Source organism: Eptatretus burgeri, chromosome 10 (genome assembly GCF_056783735.1).
Source record: "Eptatretus burgeri isolate ZD-2024b chromosome 10, Ebu_testis_v1, whole genome shotgun sequence".
In the NCBI taxonomy this organism is placed as follows: Eukaryota; Metazoa; Chordata; class Myxini; order Myxiniformes; family Myxinidae; genus Eptatretus; species Eptatretus burgeri.
The window spans coordinates 35,717,273-35,732,878 of NC_140970.1; the positions used below are offsets into that span (position 1 = coordinate 35,717,273).

Genomic DNA, 15,606 nt, shown 5'->3' on the forward strand with positions numbered 1-15,606 from the left:
CGAGCCTCGACAAGGTATACAAAAAAAAAAAATCGAAATTTTGTTGAAAAAAAAGTTGCAAAATTTTTTTCTCCAACAATTTTTTTTGGGGGGGGAGTTGAAAATCACTGAAAACATGAAGAAATGCAAAAAAAAAATTTTCTCGAACATTTTTTGGGGGGGTTGGAAATCACTTAAAACATGTAAAATTGCAAAAAAAAATTCTCGATCAATTTTTTTTTGGGGGGGTAACAATTTTTTGGGGGGTTGAAAATCACTTAAAACATGCAGAAATGCAAAAAAAAAATTCTCGAACAATTTTTTTGGGGGGTGGGGTTGGAAATGACTTAAAACATGGAGAAATGCAAAAAAAAATTTTCTCTAACAATTTTTTTTGGGGGGGTAACAATTTGGGGGTTGGAAATCACAAAACATGTAGAAATGCAAAAAAATTCTCTTTTTTGGGGGGTTGGAAATCACTTAAAACATGTAGAAATGCAAAAAAAATTTCTAACAATTTTTTTGGGGGGTAACAATTTGGGGGGGGGTTGGAAATCACTTAAATCATGCAGAAATGCAAAAAAATATTTTTTCTCCAACAATTTTTGGGGGGGTTGGAAATCACTTGAAACATATAGAAATGCAAAAAAAAAAAGTTCCTGAAACAATTTTTTTTTGGGGGGGGGGGTTGGAAATCACTTAAAACATGTAAAAATGCAAAAAAATATATATTTTTTCTTTTTTTGGTGTGGTTGGAAATCACTTAAAACATGTTGAAATGCAAAAAAAAATTTCTTTTTTTAGGGGGGAACATTTTTGGGGGGGGTTGGAATTCACTTAAAACATGTAAAAATGCAAAAAAAAAAATTTTTTTTCTCTAACAATTTTTTTTTGGGGGGGGGGAACAATTTCAAAATTTAATGGCATGATACTTGGACCATACCTAACCCCCCCACCAAGTTTCGTCGAAATCCGTCGAGGTGTTTTTCTGTAATCCTGTTCACAAACAAACAAACAAACAGAAAGGGGTGAAAACAGTAAACTCCATCCATCTTATAAGATGGCGGAGGTTAACAAACAAATAAGTGTGCCTTTATGTAATGTACTCAAAGAACAGGGACAAAAACTCTGAAGTGGAAACAATAAATTCCAGACACGGCCACAACACAGCACAGCACCGCATCGGAACATGGGCGGGTCACCTGACTTTTCTTAACCATGTCCCGGTGCACCCATGTTTGTATGCAATAGTATAAACTACTGATACATCACATCTCCTCCCCCCCCCCCTTTTTATTTGTTTTTATTTTTCATTGTTTATAAAATCAAGATGCTCAGGAAGGAGGTTTATAGACACGAGCTGATCTTCTCAGGGCAAGTGGAGGGCTGTCCTTCCTTGTGACTGCTGTGGGTTTCTCAATAAGGGGTAAAGGGTCGGGAAGGAGTTCAGGTACATTGCTGGGTGACAAGCTTTCATGAGGAAACACCTCAGGTTCAAACGCAAGTGGTGTTAATACAGGAGTGGGTGACAAAGGCACTTGAGTCGGTTCAATGTTTGGCTCCCCATGACGTAACCTGATTTGGTCAACATGTTTACTTGTGCATCTTCCATCACACAACTTCACAAGAAACGTAATTTCACCAATGTTGTCGATGATGATGCCAGATAACCACTTGGTTCCACATCCGGACTTCAACACATATACAGCATTATTGATCTGGAAGTTGTGGCATCCAGACGTTTGGTCGTGATTACGTTTCTGTTGATACTTGTTATTCTCGACCTGGACCATTATGTTTGGGTGCACTAATGATAACCATGTTGTTAATTCATGACCCATCAGAAACTTGGCAGGTGAGTGACCTGTGATTTGATGTGGTCTGGTGCGGTAGTTGAGCAATACATGAGCGAGATACGATTGAATGGAGCCTTCCTTGACGTGGCTTAGACCATTCTTGATGATCTGAACAGCATGTCCAGCTTGGCCATTACTGGCAGGTTTGTAGGGAGCAGAGGTGTTGTGCTTAAGGCCATTCATTTTACAAAAGTTCTGAAACTCTGAACTCATAAATGACGACCCATTATCTGATACGATGGAGTTTTGGAATACCATGTTGCGCGAACATGGTATGTAGAGCTTCAATTGTTACAGCAGACGATGAGGATGGCACCAAGAGAGCTTCAATCCATTTGAAGTGGGCATCAACTATGATAAGGAAGAGCTTCCCTTGAAATGGACCAGCATGGTCGATGTGTAGTCTGGACCATGGCTTTGATGGCCATGACCACATGGCCAATAGAGACTGTGGCAGTGTCTTGCCATGGGCTTAAAAAGTGTAACAATGGCGAGCACTGGACTCAATGTTACTGTCCAAACTAGGCCACCAAACATGGGCTCAGGCAATAGCCTTCATGGTGACTATGCCTGGATGAGCAATGTGGAGTTCACTGATAATTTTCCCATGGAGTTTAGGCAAAATTATCACCGGGCTACCCCAAAGCAGGCCGTCTGCATCAATAGAGAGCCCATCCTTCTGGATGAGGTATGGTTTTTCCTCTTCTGGTAGTGATGCCCAATCATCTGACATAACAAAGCATGATTGCGATTGGTAGCACAAGGGATGTGTTAGATGCCCCCAGAGGTGATGGTACAGACGAGATGCCCCAGAGGGCATCTGGACATTAACACCTCGTTCACTCATCAGAGGTAAATCGAGCACGGGGGCGATGGATACACGCATGTCATCTGTACCTGACCCTTTCCCACTCGGTGTCCCACAAATTCCAGTGTGTGAAATCCAATGTAACACTTGGAAGGCCGAAAAGTCTTTTTTTTGTCTTGTTTTTTTTTATGTTGAAGGCTCCAGTCACAGACTAAATAGTCCTCATTGAGGCCAGGCCTTAAACAAAAGAACTGCGTTGATAGAAAAGTAAGGAAAGAGCTAATAGTCTCAGAGTTTTTGAGGAAGTAAAAAATCTGCCATTTGAAAAGGGGAAGGTCATAAGTGTTTGGGAAGATGTGAGAAGGTAAAGAGTTCCAGTGTTTGGCAGTGGAGGGGAAGAAACAAACATCGTAACGGCCCACCCTTGAGTTTCCAACGGCCACACAATAATCATGTGATGTAGTGGCTTGTCGAGTATTCTTTGGTCTCACTAATGCTGGAGGTACACAAACAGCAAGTTCTTGCAAGTAGAAACCGAAGTAATATCTGTAGAAAAGGGAAAGAGAGCCTACTTTGTGACATAATTTGAATGGGTCGAGTTTTGAGGTCACATTGGTAGAGTTGATAGTAAGTCGAATAACTTTGGATTCAATTCTGACCGGTAAGTATGTGGAGCTTGAACCTCCCCAGATGTGAGAGCAGTTCTCTAAACAAGGACGAATCAATCCTTTATATAGTTGGAGCAACTGTTCGGAGGAGAAGAATCTTCGACATCTGAACAGGACTCGTAATTTCTTCGAGGAAGACTTTCACTATTTGCCTGATGCGTGGATTCCAGGATAAATTTGATGTTAGAGTCATACCGAGTAGGTTTATTGTATAACATGGTGTAATTGGAGAGGGGGGGGGAGAGAGAGAGAGAGAGAGAGAGAGAGAGAGAGAGAGAGAGAGAGAGAGAGAGAGAGAGAGAGAGAGAGAGAGAGAGAGAGAGAGAGAGAGAGAGAGAGAGAGAGAGAGAGAGAGAGAGAGAGAGAGAGAGAGAGAGAGAGAGAGAGAGAGAGAGAGAGAGAGAGAGAGAGAGAGAGAGAGAGAGAGAGAGAGAGAGAGAGAGAGAGAGAGAGAGAGAGAGAGAGAGAGAGAGAGAGAGAGAGAGAGAGAGAGAGAGAGAGAGAGAGAGAGAGAGAGAGAGAGAGAGAGAGAGAGAGAGAGAGAGAGAGAGAGAGAGAGAGAGAGAGAGAGAGAGAGAGAGAGAGAGAGAGAGAGAGAGAGAGAGAGAGAGAGAGAGAGAGAGAGAGAGAGAGAGAGAGAGAGAGAGAGAGAGAGAGAGAGAGAGAGAGAGAGAGAGAGAGAGAGAGAGAGAGAGAGAGAGAGAGAGAGAGAGAGAGAGAGAGAGAGAGAGAGAGAGAGAGAGAGAGAGAGAGAGAGAGAGAGAGAGAGAGAGAGAGAGAGAGAGAGAGAGAGAGAGAGAGAGAGAGAGAGAGAGAGAGAGAGATAGTTTGAATTTTAGAAGCATTAAACTTAACTTGATTACATTTGCCCCAATGAGAAATCTTGTCCAAATCTGAAATGAAACGAGGTGTAGATCAAGTGATCGAAGATGGGGCAGATGGGAAAGACATGGAGGAATGTAATATCAAACCGGCTTCCCTGATCCCCTCAAAGAGTTGCTGCAGTGTATTGACATGGTCTTCTCATCTGACCGTGTGCGTCAGGATATCATCCCCATGGGAGTCATTTTTATGTAAATCATGCAGCATCTACCTCATCATTCGATTGAAAGTCGCCGCTGAGTTTACCAAACCAACTGGCATCTTCTTAAATTGGTACCAGCCATCTGAGGTTATGAATGCTGTCTTTTCCTTTGAGACTTCCTCCATAGGAATCTTCCAGTATTCCTGGTTCAGGTCGATCTTGGCAAAATACTGATCTCGCTCCAGCTTTTCCATGATAGCTTGATAGTGTGATGCTCCTCCAGGTTAGTCAAACACGGGATTCCGGTGAAGATGTCCACTAACTCCTGGAGTAACTCCTCGACTTTCTCCCTCTTGCTGATGTTGACATCCTCATGTGTCTCCTTCAGCCCTGGGCCTCAATTCCAGCAAGTCTTCATTCTCCAAGACGCATTCTTCATCACCATCCATCTCTGGGTCGATGATCGCCTCCCCCGTTAAAGATTTCCTCCTCCCCGAGCATATGACGCGTGAGTGATTTGTCTATAAGTATATAAGTATAAATATTTTTCCTTCCTAGCTTTGACTCTGGTTTCCTAGAAATGGTTCATCCCAACTTTATGGATTGTTGTAGAGAACTTTAGAATAACCCATTCATGCCAAAGATTCAATTGCGAGTTTTGGAAAACGTTGACTTGGATATGTTGCTTAAGCAGTTATGTTAAAGGTAAGAGTTTTGTCTCGTTAAATCATAATTCCAAGAGTTCTGTCATTTAATATACAATCCAACTAAGTGATATGACACCTTACCCATTTATGTGATCAATTCACAGAAATAAGACGAGTTTGACACATGATACAACATTATATTGCACACATGAGCAAGTTTTTCCTGGGGCAACTTTTTCACTCAGCTTGTGAAACCTCACACCTATGCCAGGAGACAGCATTTTCAGAAACTCACTAGACTGCATTTCAGAGAATAATATGGGTGGAATTTGTGCTTTCGCAACACTTAACTGGCTCCAAACGTGTGAGCTGAGCGCCCCCTGAAGCCCACTGTACTAGCATACAATACCACTGTTTCCAATCAATGCATCAATTCCACAATATTTTAAGTTGCTAATGTGGTCAGAATTTACAAATGTAGATGCATTATATACATTTATTTTTAAATGTGAGTATATCCATATCATAGAAATGAATGGCGAGGTGCCATTCATAAGTGGGAAAACATTAAAATGCAGTGAAGTGATGGGAAGGGATTTTGTATGTGTGCAGTAATATGTGTTGATTCGGTGTGTGCAAGGATGTGGGTTGATTTTAATTATCATTTACTAAATTGGAAAAAAAACAACATTAAAAGAAAATAAATATATAAAATTGGAGAAAAGTGCATCCCCAACCTCACCCCTCTCCTTCTCCTCTGCCATCCCTCCCCTCCCCAATCCCTCCTCCTCAACATGTGTGTGTCGGGTGGGGGAGAGGAGGGAAGGGGTGGGATGAGTCATGAGGGTGGTGGTGCACTGGAGGGGTGGAGGAATAAATGGAGTGTGTGGCATGTGGGTGGAGACAAAGGGATGGAGGGAATATTTATTATATAGGTTTTTTTAAATGTTTTTCAATTATTAATTTTTGCAACTGCTTAATTTTTTTTCCAATTATTTGAAATTTTTGTTTTTTTCGATGATTCAATTTTTTCTTATTTATCATCTTTGTCTTTAGAGGTGGGGTGAGGGTGGGGACACACTGGAGGGGGTGTGGGAATAAATGGGGTGTGATGTTTGTGGCATGTGGGTGGAGACAACAAAATGGTGGAGTGATTTTTTATTATTATTCAAAAAAAAGTCTGTCTCTGTCTCTCTCTCAAGTCTCTGTCTCTCTCTCAGTCTCTGTCTCTCTCTCAAGTCTCTGTCTCTCTCTCTCTCTCAAGTCTCTGTCTCTCTCTCAAGTCTCTCTCTCTCTCTCTCTCTCTCTCTCTCTCTCTCTCTCTCTCTCTCTCTCTCTCTCTCTCTCTCTCTCTCTCTCTCTCTCTCTCTCTCTCTCTCTCTCTCTCTCTCTCTCTCTCTCTCTCTCTCTCTCTCTCTCTCTCTCTCTCTCTCTCTCTCTGCCTCTCTGCCTCTCTGCCTCTCCCTCTCCCTCTCTCTCGCCTCTCGCCTCTCGCCTCTCGCCTCTCGCCTCTCGCCTCTCTCTCTCTCTCGCCTCTCCCTCTCCCTCTCTCTCGCCTCTCCCTCTCCCTCTCTCTCGCCTCTCCCTCTCCCTCTCTCTCGCCTCTCCCTCTCTCTCTCGCCTCTCCCTCTCTCTCGCCTCTCCCTCTCTCTCTCTCTCACACACACACACACACACACACACACACACACACACATACAAAGGAGCAGAAAATTAGGGGATAGAAAAAAAAACACCAACACAACACAGTAAGTACTCACACCACCACACACACAGCCACCATGATCCAGAGAGAGACAGAGATATGCTCTCCACATGGCTGCGTATCTCTTATGTAAGCTGCTGCTTCTTTGGCAGGAATGGAACATCTCTACCTTCCAGGTCCATTCTCAATGTCACCGAGTTTGTGTGCATGATATGTACGTGGATCTTCAGGGGATTTCGTTTCACTGTTTGTTTAGGTATTGTTTAATTGTTATCCATGTGGAGTTTCTGTATTTCTATGCCTAAATAAAAGCTTATTCATTTCCTCAGACCTGCTGCATGTCCATTCTTGCCATTTTTCCCATCCTTGCCATCGAAGTAATCTCTTTATGTGGAATGTCTTTCATGAGCCTCAAACAGTCAAAACAAAAATCCAACAATTGCCCAAGACATGAACACAAGAACCCTGCACCTAGTGTTTAATACTATTGTATTTGGTAGTGCCAAGTTTTCAGTGATCCAAACTTGCTGTCTGCAATGGTCATATAATTGGTGAGATTAAATTTGACCAATGAAATATAGTTGCAAGATTCAACAAATCCTGTTTTAAACTATTTTTTAATGCACGGAAGGGTTTGCCCAAGGCATAAAACTCATGAATCAATGGACCCCAGAGACAACACTACATTAAGTTGAGCTGCTGCAGATATTAAACTCGAGACATGCTGCTGTTCTTCATTCCACAATAGTTGGAGGTGCTACATTTCAAATAAAAGAGGTCCAGACCATCACCCTGGTTACATCTCAGGCATTTGACCCAATTTGGCATCCTACTCTGCTTGCCAATTTCAATGCCTGAAGCATATAAGGCTGCCTTCATGACATCCCCCAGTCATTTGTTTGCTTTCTATGAAACCCAGTTTCATAGAACTCTCCTATCCCAGTGGAGGCTGGAGTGCCCCAAGCAGACCTGAGCCAAGTCTTATTTCTCATTTACAGAGATCTGCAATAAATTTTTATTTGGGAATTTTAAATAATTTTTTGTTGTTATATTATACACAGTGTGTATAAAACACTGGTGAGGTCTGTTTTCCCAACCTCAAGCTCCATTCCTCCACCCCAGACCCCCTCCTGAGTGAATTTAAGTGGATAAGCCATTGCATTGAATTCATATGTAGTGGAGATATAGCAAAGGGTTGATCGGCTGAATGTCTTCCTTCTGCATCCAAGTTCCTTGTGTATACTTGAGTTCCTTGTGCTTCTTATGCATCATGCAGTACCCTTATCTTACTGATTGGCAAGATATCACCTGTGTTACTCTATGATGAGCTGAAGTTGATTAGATGCTGGCCTGACAAGTGGAACATGTCTTTCAATCCTGGCAAATCGCACAGTCTTGCCCTGTCACTTCATATCAGACGAATCATCAAGCGAACCCTCCTCTACATTTTCATGATCAACAACTCGAAGAGGTTCAGTCTCTTGAACTTATAAACCTAACCATCAGACATGACCTTTACGGGGCTGACGACATCTGGTGGTGGTCGTATGGCAGCTTAGCTGCCGGGGTAGATATCATTTCTTGAAGTGCGACTGTGTCACTGATGCAGTGCCCCTCTACAAGTACACACACTGGAACTGGTACTCATTTCGCTGACCTCAGAAGGATGACAGGCTGAGTCAACCCCCTGGTGTATTAATTCAGTGGTCGACGGGGCTTGAACTCAGGACCCAAGGATCCCAAGCCGCCACCCTAACCACTGAGCCAAAACCAGGCTTACCACATCTCAAAGCTGGCTTCCAAAGTGAGGTGCAGACAAGTCATCTTCTGTTGTTCCAAGTCATTCCTTGGAAAAAATGAATACCCCTCATAGTCAACAAGGCTTTTGTCAATAGCCAAATCGAGTACAGCAGTCTCCAATGGGCTGGCAACCCAGCATCATATCTGACTTCTCGAATCTGTGAAGTTCTCAACATGAGCATCTCCCAAAATGAGGCAGAAACAAAAGGCCTGTTTCTTTCACGTCTCACTTCATCAGTGGCCTCTATATTTTTAAAAGTGCCTCTCATACGAGACCATGTGCCGAGCATCCAAAATGTGTCTAGTTTTTGACTTTCGTGACCCACCTCGTGGATCTACCTGGAATTTTGCATAGATTTAGATTTTAAAAATCACTTAAAAAGAATTTACAACTCGTCAGTGCAAAAAGTTGCACATTAATTAGTTATGCTAATTACCCAAAACCTATAGCACCATCTTGTGTCCATTCTGAGATAGCTGTGTGTGTATTCCTCTGGTTGAATTTTTATGTCTATGTATTCATATAATAGGGAGACGACTGACATTATGATTTAATCATTTTATTTTAAAAGTACAAGCAAAAATAGTAGCCTTTCTTTGAAATGAATTGTTTCATGTTTAACACGTTCATGTACATCAATGTAAAACAGTACGGTATCACACAATGACGACACAGTCACTGTGTCATGGAGCATCGACTCCTCATCTGATTCTTCGTCATCAGAATCTCACTCTTTCGTGGTAACAGAGTTTCTGCAGTCGACACACTTGCAAAGCTCCGTACATGAGACACCATGCCGTCGACAAGAACATGTCCCTTTGCCTGTACCAGACGGCTTCTCACAGCTATTTTTCTTGCATGAACAATATGTTAGTTCAAGCAAGCTGCTCGGAGCTGGAGGCAGATCACCCCAGTCGATGTCGAATTCATCATCGACAACTTTCCATCCATGTCCACTTGGACTGGGAATTGATGGAAACTGTTCCAGACATCTGGTGTGTACAGCAGCCTGGTAATTTGCTCTCACGACATGCTTCTTGAGAGAGTGTGCATTGGGTGGAAAACGTGCCTCTGATTTGGTTAACATAAGGAACGGATTGTATCTGGCATCATTGACTTTCTTACAGTCCTGCTCATACATTTTGCAAATAAATTTCTCCACACCTTTCACCAATTCATCACTGACTGTCACTGACTGAACTCCCCAAGTCTTGAAAGACAGCATGGCAGGCAGTGTCACTTGCAAACAGCTTGAAGGCTTTGGGTTTAGACTTTCCATGAAAAGAGCTGACCGAATCACAACCAGTAAAACAGTGGAGTGATATCAAGGCTTTGCTGACATCTGGTCCCAGATGTGAGCTTATCATTGATTGACGCAGGGTCCTCCTATTGTTACCTCTTCCAGTGTGGAACAATACTTCTGCTCCAATATGCTCAGCCATGGTGATTCCAATCACAAAGACGTCTGTGTCAGGACTTTTGATTCAGACCAGGTATGGGGCCCTGTCTGTCGAACTTGATGGCTGATGTCTAGCAGCATACTGGCAGTGAAGGAAAAGACGAGTATCCGCTTCTTCGTGGTTACACTCAAGTTCTGGCACAAGGCGAACAATCATTTGCTTATTCTCATCTGTAAACTCATAGCACTCCCCCATCATGAGCAACCAACACCTTGACTTTCTTCAGACATTCAGCTGGTTTCTTCCTCCAAGTCTGGAAAAAAAAACCTGATCAGCTCTGCTTTGTTCTCACCACATGCCAGAAACTTCTTCCATTGGTGAGGTACCTGCTGATTTGCACTGTAGATTTTTGTTAGCAAGCTGCCACCCACTGAACGTCTTCCCCTCTCAGCATTCTTGATGCTGTCTTTCCTGTAAGTATCAACGACAAAGTGGACAACATTACTCGGAACACTGAGGGCCAACTCAACAAGTTGCTTCAGAAGGTAATCCGCCAGCTTACCAAATGTTGAAGGGATACTTCTTGGGGGTAGTTCTTGCACCATAGCTATGCCATCGATAATCCAGATGCTTCTAGGCAAAATACTGACTTTTGGAAATGGCTGTATTTGCGATTCAATGATGTGAAGCAAGGAAGGCTTTGCTGTTTTGTTTACTGACCCCTCTGGATGTGCAAGGGAGAGCAGAAGTGGGCCTAAGTTGCATGGTAGCATGTGCCCATTATCCAGCTTCCGGACATTACCAATAATCACAAGTCGCTGGAACAGATTTTTATCAGCCATTAATGTCACTTGCTTGCCTTTCACCTTAGATCGAGTTGACTTGTTCATTGACTGAAAGGTCTTGGTCTTCTCTTTCTTCAGTGGTTTGAACATATCTTCACTGCCCTGAAGACGTTCCTTGCAGTTTGAGATGAATGCCACATCTCCCTTCTCCCGTGCATTGATGTAATCTGCAGATACCTCCTTGGATGCCACAGCACTAGAAGCTATGTGAACTAACTGGTCATGGCTGTCTTCGAAGGGATTAATCATTGCCTTCAAGACAGTTACCACCTTGTAGATGTCCTCTTCATCTCTCTGTATTTGTGATGGCTGCAAGTCCTTCTGACCTCTTTATCTCTCATTTTTCCCTGCCAGTTCTTCATATCTCCTGGAAATGGCAGATCTCTCTTGCTGGGATAATATCCATCTTGAAACAGCTCGTTTTTGAGTTGTGAATCCCACCATTCTTCTTTTTGTTTTTGTGTCTCGGTTGCAGGTCTGCTCGATTGCTTGATCACAGGCAACTTGTGAAAATCCATGATTAGCTTGCCTCTGAACAGAGAAATGGCCTTTTGTGAACTCCTGGTGAACTGCAGGATGAGATGAAGGGAGGTCACACATTTCAAGCTGGTAGGCTGGCAAATAACTTGCATAGTTCACGTGATCATAAGCAAATAACCATGGTAGAATTGATCTCACAACTGAGAGATGCAAGTTCCAGTTCCCTTCTCTTGTTGCTCTGAGGAACTTCTACCATCTCAATGTACGAAGACAAAACTGCAAACGTTGGATTTTTTGAGTGATCATTGACAAACTTGTCATCCGTTGTTGTCACATTTTGATATAGATCTGAGGACAAGCTCTGTGAAAGCCTCCTCTGGAAATGTTGCATTCAGTTGGGTCATTAATCTTCGTGCTTGAAGTTTTTTTTTTTTTACGTATACCTTGTCGAGGCTCTGATGAGAGCTAAGTTTATCTTTTTCTGCAAGCGAGTCAAGAAAACTTTGCCAGCGGAGACATTCCATTGCTTCCACCACACACTTGTGCATACGAATACTTTGGTTGTAGTGATGACCATTCATTGCACCATTCAGAGATCCTTGCACAACGATACCTGCTTCAAGCACCAAGGTCTCGAGACATTTATCTCTAAACCTTTTTCCAATACATGCTAACATGGCCAGTGAAGTGTGGAAAGCACCAAGATGAAGAATTACCCGTTCAGAAAATATCTTATTACCCCATCTGATTTGTTGGGCTTTGAAATGTATGGCTTGATCAAACACTACAACCACCTCTTCTTGCTTGAGGGCATCTGCTATTTCAAGGGACTTCTCAAGGACGGTGCATTCAGTGTCATACTCTGTTGGACTGGCATCGATAATTGGTAGGTAGGCGATGCTACACATCTCTGGAACCTCCTTTTGTAGGAGTGTTGCAGCCTGTCCAGACAGGGAAGACTCTATCAGATGGATCTGCCAATTTCATCACACGCAGAGCCAGATCAAGCTTTCTTGCCAAACTTTGGACTGGTCGATGATGTCTATCCAGAAGATCATCGTGTTTTCCATCTGACTTCAGTCCAATTCGTTTGCTCCCATAATACTTCTTGATGGTGGTTGGACAGATCATTCCCTGTCTCTTGGGATGGGTACAGACTGTGGTGCTTCAGAGGTAGATGGACACCACTGGAGAAATATGCCGTTCGTGTTGTGTGTGGTTCCCTTACCTCTCACTGTTTCTTCCCCAAAATCGTTGTTGTCCCACACTAGTGTGGTGTAGGTATCCCGAGTTCCAGCTGAAAGTATGCTGAGCCCCTGTGGTAGCTGTCTCTTTGCTAGGGCAGTATCATCTTCAAAGGTGGCTGAATTTGACACACAATGGCCAAATCCATTTAGCAGCCCAATTAATTTGGCCGAGCCGGTCAGGTGTCTAACCGCCATGGCGAGAGACGTGTTTGGGAAGAAGTATTCTTCCTTTTGCTTTGAGATACATCATATCCTGGGCAACTGACAGTAGATGGTGATGCACTTCATGAGGAACATCAACTATCCCAGATTATCTGGGCTCACTGCTTGCTCCGGTGGTCAATGCGAGAAAGTTGTAAAGTTTTGTGGGAACTATCTCCTTTGCCTTCTCTAATGTGGTATCAGCAGCAGTAGGAGGCCATTGGATATGGTTTGGTGCATTGTTGATGCTCTCTTGCAGGATTTGGGCTGCATGAAACATATTTCTCAGGTGATGAGATGATGACCCTCCTGGTTGGTTTTCATCTACAATTTCACTACACTCACCATTTTCACTGGACAAATCTTTAACAGCATCTTCAACAGCCTCTTCAATGCCAAGGGTTTCTACAAACACAATGTCACTTTCTATTTGTCTTGATGGTCTGGCAAAACAAAAAACAGGATGTGATCATTTCAACCTTGCCTTCAAGCAGCCTGTCTTGTAAGAGGAAGCATCAGTGTTCTCTATTTCTCGAACCTCCTTGATGAACAGCTGATTTAGTTTGGAAAGTCTCAAGATCTCCTTGCCTCAGATGATTCACTCCGAGATAATTTTTTTGCAGAAACTGATGTATGACTTCTCGTACATTTGTTGCTGATATTCTTGCTTGCTCATTTCTACAGACGCAGCAACAACCTTAGTATATCTAAGGTAGCATGATTTGTGATATCTTGCTTCAATAGCTTCAAGATCTTGGTCCCGAATGTGCAGTAATAATGCTTCATCTTGCTTAATAGTGGCAGCAGCAAGTAACTGCCCACCATGTTTTGTTTCGCGTTGAAATAATTTCTCTACTTTTCTTTTACCAGAACATTGTTCTTTGGTGGACTGTATGCCTTTGCAGATGATGCATTGCACTGGGAGGAGATGCTTTCGATCACACTGTCGATCTTCTGATTGTTGACCATCACTGACACGTATGTTGGACCGAAGCAGTCTCTTGGGGGCTGGATCAGGTGGTTCATCATGAGGGGATTGATCTGATCCTGATTGGGTCTTGTCAGCTTCTGTGAAATGAAAGAACAGACCCTGTACACTAACCATAAATACAGGGTGTCCCAAAAGAATATACAACTTTTCATCTGCAAAGAGGATGGTCATAACATATATTTTAAAAAAAGATATATGGCTGGATAGAAAGCTGAAAGGTTGAAGTTTATTATACCAATGTCAAAATTGCCACCAAAATTTAAATGTTGGTATAGAATCGTCGTTTTCTTTTAGACCACATGTTCGACGAAGGCTCCACATTGTCTGATCATTGCCTGCAAATGCGTTGTCATGTTCTCCATCACTTTGGGAAACGTTTCCTGAGGAATGTTCAGGATTTCTCGGTGGATGTTTTCCTTCAGCTGATCAAGAGTCTGAGGCCTAGGGTCTCCATAGATTCTGTCCTTGAGATACCCCCACAAGAAGAAGTCTGGAGGAGTAAGGTCAGGGGAATATGGTGGCCACTCAACGTCTTCGTAGAGGGAGATAAAGCAGCCCTCAAAATGTTGGTTGAGAAAACGCCTTGTTTCCCTGGCTGTATGGGGCGGTGCCCCATCCTGCTGGAACCACTGGGTTCTCATCTGAATCAGGCTGTTTCTCCTATGGGCCTGAGTACGTAGCTCAGGCAGATATCATTCCTGAATCATTTCGCGATAGTTCCTCTGGTTTAGCGTGCAAGTGTGTCCCTTGTCATCTTCAAAGAAGTATGGACCAATTATCCCATACCAACCAACCGCCACCCACATGGTGACTTTGAGAACAGATCGAGGCACCAGTTCAGTTGCTGCATTAGCAGGATTTTCAGTTCCCCAGTACCGAAAGTTTTGCTTGTTTACCTCCCCGGACAAGTGAGCATGGCATTCGTCCATCATGTGAAGTTTTTTGAGGAAGTCTGCATCTTCCTCCAACTTTCCTGAGAACCAATTTGCAAAGTCTAGTCATTTGTGTTTCTGTTGGTCAGTAAGCACCGTTTCCATTTGAATTTTGTATGGAAAGGCATGAATATCTTCGCGAAGGATCCTCTCTTATGAATGTTTGTGTTGGCAGAAAGTTGTCGAATTGATTTTTTTGGACTCTGAACGACCGCCTGTCTCACCATTTCCACATTTTCTTCACTACGACCTGTCCTCTTCCGACCACTGTGGCCCTTGTGAAGGTCACAGATGGTTCCCACATTGGTAAACTTTGCGATGGTGCACTTTATTGTCCGAAAGTTTGGTGCATGGCGCAAGTGGATACCGAAATGTCTCGAGTAAAGACGTTGCACCTGTATGACACTTTTCATCTGTTGCCAAAGTTCAACAATTTTCGTCCGTTGTTGTATGGTCAGTCTTGGCATTTTTCTGGCACGTGCTTGGTATCAAAATAAACTTCAGGGTCTCTGCAACAAGAAATGAAGCATTAGTGACAAAATACTGCTTTTTTGGGGATCAAACGAAGCATTTTAAAAGTTGTATATTTTTTTGGGACACCCTATATATGTCTAATTGCATAAATCTGATAAAATGACTGAATATATATATATATATATATATATATATATATATATATATATATATATATATATACATATATATATATATATATATATATATACATATATATACATATACATATATATATATATATATATATATATATATATATATATATATATATATATATATATATATATATATATATATATATATATATATATATATATATATATATATATATATATATATATATATATATATATATATATATATATATATATATATATATATATATATATATATATATATATATATATATATATATATATATATATATATATATATATATATATATATATATATATATATATATATATATATATATATATATATATATATATATATATATATATATA

General features: G+C 41.9%; 1 pseudogene; it reads right to left on the reverse strand.

Annotated features, from left to right (window-relative positions):
* Window positions 1–9,069: 9,069 nt before the first annotated feature.
* LOC147018312 (uncharacterized) lies at window positions 9,070–15,132 on the reverse strand (annotated as a pseudogene).
* Between the last annotated feature and the right edge of the window lie 474 nt (window positions 15,133–15,606).